The 13,291-nt window shown below is 34.2% G+C and overlaps 1 pseudogene; it reads right to left on the reverse strand.

Annotated features, from left to right (window-relative positions):
* LOC100516150 lies at positions 352-4,021 on the reverse strand (annotated as a pseudogene).

The following is a 13,291-nucleotide window of genomic DNA, read 5'->3' on the forward strand; positions in this document are numbered from 1 at the left end:
GATCCAAGCCACTTCTGTGACATACACCACAGCTCAAGGCAATGTGGGATCCTTAACCCACTGAGTGAGGCCAGGGATCAAACCCACATCCTCGTGGATACTAGTTGGGTTTGTTATCATGCAACAATGGGAACTTCCTATAAAACATATTTTTAAGCTTTTTACTTTTATTATAAACATATCTTGACTCTAACCATGTCTCAGAACCACTTTTAAGTTGTGAATAGAATTTATGACTATGTGGCCTGGATTGGTGGTCCCTCATAAGGCTATTTGCAGTAATTCCCACAGGCTTCACAAACTGTAATGTAGTCAGAGATAAAGAGGCACTGGGGCATTGTTTAGTTAGCTTCATAGCACCCCTGACCTCTGATTGTCGAGGTAGCTGGTGCCACAATAAAATGCCTGAGATTGTCCAGTTTCAAGCCTTTCCTTCACCTGAGGAGATTAAGGTATTCTTTATGTGTAGAAAATGGATATCCCAAGACCACATCTTCAAATTCTTGTCTTCTGGAGCCTCCCACGTGCCTTGGATGTAGGTCAATACATACTTCTTTTTAAAAACATACACATACTTCTTCTAATATATAAGTCAATTGATATGTCCTTTCCCATAGAAATTCCTTACTATTTCCTCATGACTACAAAGTTTAGGCTGTAGATTAGAAGATGCTAAACTCCAATTTCATTAAGAAGTTAAGGGCTTTCACAGTTCTCTTGACTACTCTTTCCTAATAAAGAATGACAAACTGTGCTTTGCTGTTCCTCTGAAAAGACAAGAAGGTCATCTCTAGATGTGTCAACAAGGACAAGCCAGATCAATCCCTGTTGCCTGGATAGGGTTGCTAGAGCCAGATTTTTCCAGCCAGCATGTGTAATATCATAGGGCAGGGCATTCCAAAGTTTTGAGATTGAGGACAAATCTGAATGACTCTGTATCTTAAAAGCATGTAGATTCTATCACTTGTCCCATTGCATTGGTCTCTTAATGGCTGTTTATGGTTAAATAATAGCAAGCAAATATGCTTTCCCATAACTGATTACCGGTCTTCTGAGATAAGATATTCAAGGGTGAGACTGGCTATAGAACTATTGTAGAGATTAACTCCCTTGAGAAAGAAACTCGTCTCAACTGATCTAGACTGAGTATCCATGTTTGTCTTATTTGCCTTAGGCTCCGAATGTTGTATCTATCATATAAAAAGCAAGACGGAGGGAGAAGCAAACCTGATCCAGGATTAAAGTGAAGGAGAGTATCTGAGCTGGTATTCTACGATTTAATGTTTTCTTCTTCATTTACTATTTGCCTTCTCAAACATTAAATATGATCTTGATCTAATCCCCTTGATTGCTATTAGGATACATACTAAATCCAAAGAAAAAAACTGCCTTTTTAAAAGTTTTAGGAATTCCTGCGGTGCTTCAACAGGTTAAGAACCTGACATAGTGTCTTTGAGGATGTGAGTCCAATCCCTGGCCTCGCTCAATGGGTTAAGGCTCTGGTGTTGCCACAATCTGTAGCACAGGTTGCAAATGTGGCTTGGATCCTGCGTAGCTATGGCTATTGCATAGGCCTGAATCTGCAGCTCCAATATGACCCTGAGCTGGGGAACTTCATATGTCATAGGAGTAGCCCTAAAAGAAAAAAAAAAAAATTAACTTTAATTTAAAAGAATCCTTATTTTATTGAAATATATATATAAAAAGAGAAAAATTACAAAATAATTGAAACCAAAACAGTAACTTATAAGTGATTATAATATTGGAGTCTTCAATAATCATAAAATAATGATTTAAAATAAATTTCATTTCAAAATAATTGATTAAATTTATATCTGGCTTGTATAAATATCAATTTGAGAATATACAGATATATTTGCATTTTTTAATGTGTAGGTAGTGCATATAATCTTAAGAAAGAATGGAGATAATTTAATATGTTTTTTCTGTTAAAATTCTGAGTAATAAAGAAAATGCTTATGTTATTACCAAATTAAACCCTTATGTCTTTGGACAAGACACTAAATTTTTAGATATTAGGGTGTCATGCAACAAGTGACTTCTTCAGAGTACTAAGTAGATGCAAGACAAATTGCACAAATCATTTATTCTTTTTAAATTTTAAATAATTCCAATATAAATTCTTAAAAAATATTCCAATGGAATACACCATACATATCTTGTGTTGCTAAAAATATGTATCTGATATGAAATTCTTATAAGTAAAATTTCTACAAATAAAATCCTTATAAGTTAAATACTATATATATATATATATATATATATGAGTAGTTTTATCTTTGTCCATTTTGATCCTTGATTGCTAATGACCATTAATCTTACATCCACTGGGCAAATAGTTAATGATCCATAAAACAATAAGATGTAATAGCGTGTGCCTCTATTTAGATGTACTCAATAGTAAATCATTTCGTAAAGTGTGGACAAGAATATCTTTAAAATTCTGTAAAGTAATCACTTAAACTGGTTTGCAATTCCAGATTTTCATGTATATTGAGCTATATTTACATAGCCATAAATATAGCTACACATCTTTTAGGACACATCTGTATGTTAAGCAAAGACATCATGATCATAGGAATATTTCTTTGTGTGTGAGTGTGTACGTGTCTGTGTGTGTTCTTTTCAGTAAGTAAAAATCTGCCATTTGGTGATAAACTCCATTTTCTGAAATTTTACAGATACAACTAAATGGTAGCCATCATGATTATAATCAGATGAAATAATCTCTGTAATTGTATTTAGTAGGGACCTGCACCTGTTTTCTATTTCAATGATTTTCCCCATTCATCGGTTGACTGTTATCAAAATTTTCCTACCATGCAAAACATTTATTAAATGCCTGCTTGTTTCAGCATTCTTTTTAAGGTGTGATGAAGGATAGGAAGAAATTTAGGTCATGTTCCCTAGTGTCAAGGAACTTTATATATAATAGGTAGTGCTTAACAATGATAAATATAATCTGAAGAGTATTCTGGAGGCAGCCATTACAATTTAATCAATACAATCTTTATGGAGACAGAAAAATCATGAAAAGTTATTCCATTCTCTGCAATCTATATCTATTTCATATGAAAGGACTTTGAGCCACTGAAAGAAATCTACCTGGGTTTTTAATTCATGGTCTTCTAGGTTTAGCCTCATGATGTCAAAGAGAAATTGCATCAGATGGAGTTATATAATAGTGTTTACTCAAGACTATTGCAATAAGGGAAATGTCCCGAACTCTCTTGAAAGGCAGGAATGTTTAAAAGCACTGGGCTGAAATAATGGGAATGTATGAAGGACGTTAGGCAGACTAGTCCACCTATTAAAATGATGTGGTTACTAATTGGAACTTATTGAAGTAAGGCTCCTATATTCTGACAGAGAAAGAGAGGTAGAGGTCCTATTTTTCTTTTTTCTTTTTCTTTTTGTCTTTTTAGGGCTGCACCCACAGCAAATGGAAGTTCCCAGGCTAGGGATTGAATCGGAGCAGCAGCTGCCAGCCTAAGTCACAGCCACAGCGATGCCAAATCTGAGCCACGTCTGTGACCTACGCCACAGCTCATGGCAATACTGTATCCTTAACCTACTGAGTGGGGGCATGGATTGAACCTCATCCATATGGATACTAGTTGGGTTCATTACTGCTGAGCCACGGTGGGAACTCCAGGAGTCCTATTTTTCTTGATGATTACTTTTCAAAGGAATGGCTCCCAGGTTCTTGAAAGAAACTATCCTGGATTGTAGAAAAAAATGAAATTTAAAAATTTTTATTTTATATACAAAGAGCTAGCATTGTTCTGTGTAAGAGAGATTTCCATGATGACCCATTCAAGAAAGCTCACTTTGTCCAATTTAATGAAGCCGATATCCTTTGTGTACTGGCAATAATACTGGCAGCACATATTGAGGTGGTATTTCTGCCTCAGACCCTGCTGGTTTGAGCAGATATGGCAAGAGCAAGAAGCCTGGCCAAATTTCTCAGATGGCTCCAGTAGAACTGCTGGTGACCCATCTTGCTTTCTTGGAGGCAATGAAGCAAAAGGAAAGAAGTAGCACAGGCATGTGCTCTTCAGAATTTGGGGGCACAGTTTACCCAGAAGGCAATGCTGACAAGTGACAGAAAATGTTTTATCTCAAAGAAGCAGAGAAAGAACTTACATTTGCAAGGTTGCTAAGGTCAATGCTCTAAGAGTAGAGAGTGGACTATGTCAGGAAGAAAACTGTCTAAAGTTTAGTTAAGCTGAGGGAATCATGGAGTTTCCTGGTTGCTCAGTGGGTTAAGGGTCCAGTATTGTCACTACTGTAGCTCAGGCTGCTGCTGTGTCTTTGTTTCATTCCCTGGCCCCTGAATGCAAGCCGAGGGAATTATTAGGCTGCTTTGGTTAATGATATAAAGAAGAGGACATGGAGAAATAAAATCTTGTCATTTCTGAACGAATGAATCAGACATGATATTTTTGGCCTCTGCCAACACCAGCCTCAGCCCTAAAACTCAGAATGTAAAAATAATATAACTCATCCATGTTTTCTTATTAACTTCTAGAAATCTTATCCTTACCCACATGCCAACACTAGCAGACTGTATATGAAAATAATGCCCACTCCAAAAGTCTGTATCATCATTACTAGATTTCATTTTAGTCACATCCAGCATTTGTAAAATGCCCATGCCAGCACCTTATAGTAGTCTGTTAAAGTTAATTTCATCATGCCTAACATGTCTAGTTGCTGCTGTTTGTTGTTTTCTAGTTAGCATGCAAGTTGCTTTTTCAATCAATCATCGACTCAGTTGTGACATATTTGTTCAACTATCTCCTTTTAGTCTACATTTCATGACCACTTTCCTCCAATCTTCAACTAATCTCTTGAAATGCCTGTTCTATAGTCAGTCAGCATTATTTCCATAACCCCATTCTCTGAACACTTCCTTCACCTTATTGCTTTTAATAAACCCTGAACACTCATAGAGGACACTGTTTCATCACTTATCACCAGGGGAAAATATTTATTATTTAAATCCTTCATAATTCAGAGCAAGAGTAAAAATGTTTTCTTTGGCACTCACTGCTGCTTTCTCTGCTTCCATATCATATCTCCTCTACCCAGAATATTGGGAAAAAGTATTTTTCAGCATCTTATAATCAATGTTGGATAATTAAGTACCTGTCTTTTAATCACTGATAATTCAGATATGGATGACACATCAGATCCTGACAATATTTTTGTGGCATTTGATGTTCATTGATGTTCCTGGACTGTGGGCTTTTTGCACCTAGGATTTTTTATGTCATATTTTTGAAAGGTTTTCTCCTCACCTGTCCTCACTAACAGATTTTGGTAATTGTATTTTATGTGTTTTTTTAAAAAATAATGTAACAAATCTATAATTTAAACATTAAACTATGCAGCCACACTTTTTTCTTCATTTCCACTAATTTATTTAAATATTCCAAATCAGTTTTTTCTTTTCCCTTATTACACTGAAAAACACCAACCTCCTCTGTCTAATGTTTCTATGGTGTTTGCTCCCAACTCTATTTAGCAAATACTGCATGAGTTAACTTTTCAATTGCTCTGGTGGATGATTTAATTTTATTGTACCTCTGATGTCATATCACATACATGTGCCAAAATTCTGACCCTGTAAGAAACAGTGAAGGGCATAAGAGTCTTGTTTTTTGAAGAAGTCAGACTGTGTTCCGATCTTAGATTAATTATAATTTGAATATCTATTCAAACCTTTGTAAACCTCAGTATACTCAACCATCAGATGAGAATAATAATAGTAGATGCTTTATAGAACTAATACAAAAATAAATAATTTAGGAAAAAATTTTATCACAGTTGCCTGCAAAGAAAGGATTTGATAGCTTGTACCATCATCTTTGCTTTATTTTTTTTCCCCACTTTCTTTGTCCTTTCACATGATAAAATCAAGCCAGAGTTTAAATTTATGATCATTTTAAATTTATGGTCACCAAATCAGCTGTTTTTTTCAATGATGATTCACAATGTTGCTATATTTCTTTCTTTCTTACTTTTTTTTTTTTTTTTTTGGCCATGTTTGGAACTTCCCAAGCCAAGAATCAAACCTGGCACAGCAGTGACAACACCAGGTCATAACCCCCTGAGCCAACAGGGAACTCCCTTATATTTCCTTTTTTTAATACTTGCCCTCTCAAGGAAAATAAATTAATTTTTCAATTCTCTCTACTGTCCTCCAATCCCTTATTACCATAACTCTGTCCTCTTTTGGCCTCATAAACTTTCAGCCTTATAAACTTACCTTTTATTTAAAAATATGAATAGAAACCAATATGTAAGAACATCCTTTTCTCCCACACTGAAATCTTCAAACCTATAAAAATAAATATGGTGGAGTTCCTGCTGTGGCTCAGCAGGTTAAAAGTCTGACTAGTATCCATGAGGATGCGGGTTTGATCCCTGGCCTCTATCAGTGATCAGTGGGTTAGGGATCCAGTGCTGCCACAATCTTCAGTGTATGTCAGAAATGCAAGCTCAGATCTGGTGTTGCCGTGGCTTTGGCAAAGGGCAGCTGCTGTAGCTCCTATTCGACTCCTATCCTGGAAACCTCTGTATGCTGCAGGTGTGGCCCTAGAAAGAAAAAAACAAAAAATTAAAAAAATAAACATGAAGCTCATGATATCACTAGATTTTTTTCAAAAAGCTCTCCTACTAGGTTATTAGTTACAAGATGTCTGCCCTGTACACTAACAGACTAACACAGTATCTAACAATTAAATCAATAAATTGAAATCATTATTTATATTATTATTTTATAAATTACCACAATCTTAAAAAACAGCAAAATTGTATATAGCCCTTGTGGACTGCATTATGTCCTTCTAAAAATGTGTATTTTGAAGTTTTAATTCCCATTGTGACTGTATTTAGAGGTAGGGCCCATAAGCAGGTAATCAAGATTAAATAAAGTCATAAGGGTGGGGGCCTAATCTGACAGAAATGGTGATCTTATAAGAGGAGAAGATACCAAAGAAATTTCTCTCCATCTACATGTGTATAGAGAAAAGGCAATATGTGGTCAGAGCAATAAGGAGGCCATCCGCAAGCCAGGAAGAGAGATTTAATTAGATACCAAGACTATTGGCATCTTGGTCTTGAACTTTCAACACCCAGAACTGTGAGAAAATAAATTTCTATTTTTAAGCTACCCAGCTTAGGGTATTTTGGCAGAACTAGCAGACTAATACGGTAACTCTTTGACAAAAAATCAATTGTAACTTTTGAAAATTGTTATTTAAAATTTAAAATGTATTTAAATCTATTTAAATAAATTTTATTTAAATTTAAACTATTGAAAATTTAAAATTTATTTAAACATTTTATCACTTTATTTGATGTGATGGCACCCATGGAAATTATTGGAGGACCATGGGGAATTTGTGTCATATTATATTCCTTTGGTGAATTAGTTTGCTGGTAAATAAATCATATGCAGAATGTGTGAATTATATATTGCCCAAATGATACTCAGTTTTTAAAACAACTGATATCTGATTTGTATGTGAAAGAGAGAACGTGGATATAGAAAAGTCAGTCTTTTCTCCTTGGCATTACAGCAGAAAATCTGTATCAGTGTTAGGTTGAAAAAATAAGACTTTCTTCCAATTAATTAATCCAATACTTCCGTGATTAAAGAAATGCTAACAACTAACAACAACAACAACAAACACACACCTCTCAACCCCCAAAATTTAAAGAGACCATTTGAGGACTAGGATGCTCCAGGGACAACTGAATTTGCCCACTGGCATGTTGATATACTTTTTAAAGTAATTGAAGAAGAGGAAGATTATCAACAGAATCTTGGGCTAATGGCAAATGCTTATTAACAATTTCCTAACGTATTTATATTTGCGGAAACATGTCTTCTTAGATAAAGTATATCCTGCTATCCTTTCCTCACTATGAAAAGCTCAGTTCTAATAACTTTTCCCTCTGTTATCTGTTCATGACTTTTCCCTCTGTTGTCTGTTCATGTGTATTACCATTCTAGCACTCCAAAGACTTTGCATTGTCTATACTTCAGCTATGTTTAACTCCTCTGTTCCATGTCTCTCAATATGAACTGAAAGTTATTTTTTAAAAGATAAACCATACATGCTAACAAACAATGTGATTTTTTTTTTTTTTTTTTTCCTATTTCAAAATGGGGATTCTAAACCTCGGAGTCACTGAAATTTGGGACAGGATTAGTCTTTATTGCAGAATGTTCCTGTGAGTGGTCCAATGTTTAGTAGCATCCTTGGCCTCTACGCACTAATTTCCAGTAAAGAATTTCCCCAAATTTTGTTGAAAACTGAAAAGGTCTCCAGATATTGCCAGATACCCAGTGGAGGACCAACTCATTCTTGCTTGAACATGACTGTGTGTACTCTTTATTTGCTTTATGTATAAGTTAATAATTATCAAAGTCCATTCACACAAGAGGAGTTTATTCAAATTCAGGGGCTATTCATGTTATTAGCCCAATATAAGTAGGTAAAAGAGTCAAATTTTTTTGCCTTTATTGGATACATAATAAAATAATACATACTAATGACAAACTGCTGGAACTAAGCACATAAACTTTAATTTTCTCCAAAGGTCAGCTTACACTCTTGACAAATGCTGATTTTTATTTTAAACATTGTGTTTTATGATGCTAGTTTATATAATTTGAAGTCACTTCCCATGTGTAGTAGGCTATAGCAAAATGTCACGATAAAATTTTCCAATTTTGTTGCATATTAAGGTATTTCTGACCATAGCAATAGCCAACTGACAGATTTAAAAAAATATATATATATATTGGTCTACTGTCAAATTTATGTGATCATTTGGACAGCAGAAATCACTGAGCCAGGACATGATTGATATATTATTTTTCAGTTGCATCAGACCAAACTTTCAGGGATTCAATTGATTGAATGTGAGCCCTGACTGCTATAAAGAAAGCTGAATGAATTAGAGGAGGACAGTTTACTCCATCTCATAATTAAAGAAACTTAGAATGGAAAGAAATCTTAGTAGTTGTTTAGTCCACATTTGTCCATTGTTTTTCCTCATGGTTATTTACTCAGCAATGACTTGAGTATATCCAGACAAGGATAAAGACTCCCAAGTCTTAGTGAAACCAGTTTCATAAAATTATAAATATTATTTAGGTTGTTCATAGATTGCAAGTTTAGGGACCATCTGTAATTTTTTACTGAGGGATAGTTGATTCACAGTTGTGTTAGTTTCAGAAGATTCAGTAAAGTGCTTCAGTTATACCCGTTTCTATATCTACACACATATACAAATATATGTATATATTTGTAATTCTTTTTCAGATTGTTTTCCTTTATAGGTTACTATGGGATATTAAATATACTCGCCTGTGCTATGAAGTAGGTCCTTATTGTTTATTTTATTTGTGGTAGGGTGCATGTGTTAATATTTACTCCTAATTTACTCCCAATTTATCTCTCCCCCTCCTTTTCCCCTTTGGTAATCATGCCTGTTTTCTATGCCTATAGGTCTGTTTTGTAAATAAGTTCATTTATCATTTTTCTTTATATTTCACATATAAATTCTATTGCATAATATTTGTCTTTCTCTGTTTGACCTACTTCACTTAGTATGATAATCTCTAGGACCATCCATGTTGCTGCAAATGGCATTATTTCATTTTTTTTTTTTATGGCTAATATACCATTGTGTGTATATCCCACATCTTCTTTATCCACTCAGCCGTCAATGGTCATTCAGTTTGTTTCCATGCCTTGGCTATTATAAACAGTAGTGCTATGAATATTGGGATGCATGTAATTTTTTCAAATGCATGTAATTTTTTAGAGCGTTTTCCTAACTTATGCCCAGGTGTGAGATTGCTGGATTATATGATTGCTCTATTTTATTTTTTTAAGGAATTTTCTTAATTATCTTAAACACTAAAGCATTGTGAATCATTCTAAATATTTTTGCATGAAGACAAAAATTTTTAAAAAGTGCTGTATCATTTTTCTATTGTAAAAATGTACAAGGACTATCTCAATGAAATATTTGAAAAGGCTCATATGTAATACATGGATTTGTTTTACCCTGAACCTTCCCTGAAAAATAAACTTAGGCAAGATAAATAAATATCTCCTCTTAAAGCATTTTTAAGTCTTCTTGTAATATTGTCAGGTTAAAAAAAAAAAAATTGGGGAGTTCCCATCATGGCACAGCAGAAACAAATCTGACTAGGAACCATGAGGTTGCAGGTTCAATCCCTGGCCTTGATTATCCAGCATTGCCATGAGCTGTGGTGTAGGTCATAGACGCAGCTTGGATCTGGTGTTGCTGTGGCTCTGGCGTAGGCCAGCAACAACAGCTCTGACAAGACCCCTATCCTGGGAACCTCCATATGCCACAGGTGTGGCCCTAAAAAGACAAAAGACAAAAAATTTCATAGATATAGCCAGAGAATGTTCAAACAATATCATATCTGGTCACAGAAGTATACATATGATACTAAAATCTTGTCATTGAAAACATCTACTAATCAACTATTGATAATTTTTACAGTTTATTAAAAATACTCTTACTATGAAAAAACTTAGCCAAAGCAGTTTAGTAAAGATTTCTTACTTTGGAATATGTTTAACAAACAAAATGAGGTTTAAACATCATTAATATCTGTGGATGCAGAATGAAATTACCATTATGAATTTATCCCAAAACTAAGAATGATCCTGGGGAAGTGTGCAGATGAATATCTATGTTAGATCTCAAATACTAAACAAATACTTTAGAAAAATCAAAACAAAATTGTTTTATATCTTTTTATTATCCTTACAGCTTTCACTTATTTTATTGTTACATTGCAATTTCTGTCATCATATATTTTTTAATAATGACCATCCTTGGTCTCAGAGATAAATCATCAATACCTCAATGTTGCATATGTTTTACCATATACTTTTCCTTGAATAGCTAAGTTTTTTCTCCTATCGATAATAGATGCTGGCTTATTTGTGAAGTTTTTCTGTGTTGTTGATTGTATGAATTTTCAATTTCCCATTTATGTTGTAAATATAACATATATTCAAATGAAAAATTTATCTTTTGCTTACAAAATAAGCTCTTCCTTATCATCATATATTATTCTTGTTATATACTATTGAATTTTATTTGTTAGTATTTTGTTGAAGTTTTTCTATCACCATAAACCATCATGCAAGTAGAAACTTCCTTGAAGTTTGAGCACTTTTCCATATTTGAAGGAAAAAAAAGAAGAAAGAGACATCAAAGAGTAAAGCTCTCTTAAAGAAGGAAGATGAATCTTTCAATTTTTTTTTTCTTTTTGAAAGAGATATGTATACACACATATATATCTGTATGTGTATATGTATATACACGCGAATACATATACATGTACATATATATAGACATACATATGTGTGTCTATATATATCTTCTATAATACCTATATGCTTTTTTAATAATTACATAATACAACACAACACACTCTATAAATAAAATATTGATTGGGAATAATTTCTCTGAATATTATTTTAGGAAAAGTTATAATTCTCATATAATGAAAGTTAATAATTTAATGATTTTTGCCTATGAAATTGATTAAAACAACATGAGACATTTACATAGGTAGAGCTAGTGTAAATTACTTATGATCTACTTTTGAAATATATAATACTGCATGAGATATATTGAGAAACTCACATTTATATAGAGTAAATCATACCAAGAGAGTGATATTTGGGGAAGTGTTTGATTAGGAGAAACATAATGTCTTTGAAAGAAACTTGCAGAGCTTTTCAAGTAAGGAAGTGCAACCAGCTGCTAGTCCCATATTATCCAGTAATATTTTCTTCATTTGCTTACTGGTTCTCACAAAACATACAGTTTCTCCTTACCTTAGTGTCTTGCTTTATATCAATGGGTACAACAATTAAAATACAGATAATAATCTTCATTGATTATCAATTCATTAATATTAATTAATGATATATTTATTGTTCATACCACTTAAATTCTTCACCTTATGTTTTCTTAAAACAATATGCACATTGTTGCCTTACATTTTTTTTACATAAGATGTGTCACTAGGTCATGACACTCTCTTGGTTATATATTACAATAACAATGCCTAGGAACACATTTTCCAAATTTCCAGTTATAAAATAAATGTTACCGTTATATGAGATACAGCATGGTGACTATAGCTAAGAACACAGTATAGCTATATTTTAAAATAAAAAAGAGAGTAGCTTTTAAAAATTCTTATAAAAAAGAAAAAATTTAGATATAGTGATGATGTTAACTAGATTTATTGTTGATCATGTTGTTTCAGGTGTACAGTGTATTGATTCATATTTAGACTAAGCTAGAAGCAATAGTTGCTAGCAGTATTTTGCATCCAAATAGAACCCCCTTTTTTGTGTGTCTCTGGTCCTCAAGGACACATGAATGCTGAACCTTGTCAGCTCCCAGAACATGGGGCTCATATAACAGCTAAAAGAGTATGTAATCAAATCTCTTCAAAGGAGAAACTAGGAGATGGGTGTTTTTGCCTGTTCCCTCTGCCTTGAGGCCAGGCATATAGCTGTGAGGAGTGCTCTCATGCTTCTCATTTAAACTTGCTATAGTGGTGCTGTAAGCTTCCTGAATGCAAACTCTGTCAGCTGTCAGTGATAGGTAATTTGGGGAGAGGGGAGCTATTCTTCATGTAGCAGAAGTTAAATGTTGGGGCACTTAGATGTGTGGACCATTTCTTTGAAGAAGGAGCTATCAACTTGGTTTTAACATTGGAGTGAGTAGAATAGAGGGGGTTGGGAAAGGGCTCCCTAGCTCTTTTGAGCTCTGATAATGTTTCTAGTCAGCCCCTAGCTGCAGGCTAATTACAAGCCAGAAAGTGAGCCAGCACCTGAGAAAGAATGCTGTCAAATCCCTTTGGGGGGAGTGGCTGGGAGATTGGCATTTTTGTCTGTTCTCTTGGAACTGAGCCTGGAGCAGTAGCCATGCAGAGCGCTCACACACCTGTTTAACAAATGTCTCCTTTTTTTGCTATAATCCCATGGGATTCGTGAATGCAAGCCCCATTGGCTCTCAGAGCTGGGTGATTAGGGTGTCTGTCCCTTGGGTGGCGGCTTTAAAAAATGGGATGGTACTTTGGCTCAAAATTTTTTCTCCTCACTACAAACCAATCAGAATAAGGTCCACGAGCTGATCAGGCATCTGATGATCCTCTGCCCTAACACTGTCATTAAAA

Source organism: Sus scrofa, chromosome 11 (assembly GCF_000003025.6).
Source record: "Sus scrofa isolate TJ Tabasco breed Duroc chromosome 11, Sscrofa11.1, whole genome shotgun sequence".
NCBI classification, from domain to species: Eukaryota; Metazoa; Chordata; class Mammalia; order Artiodactyla; family Suidae; genus Sus; species Sus scrofa.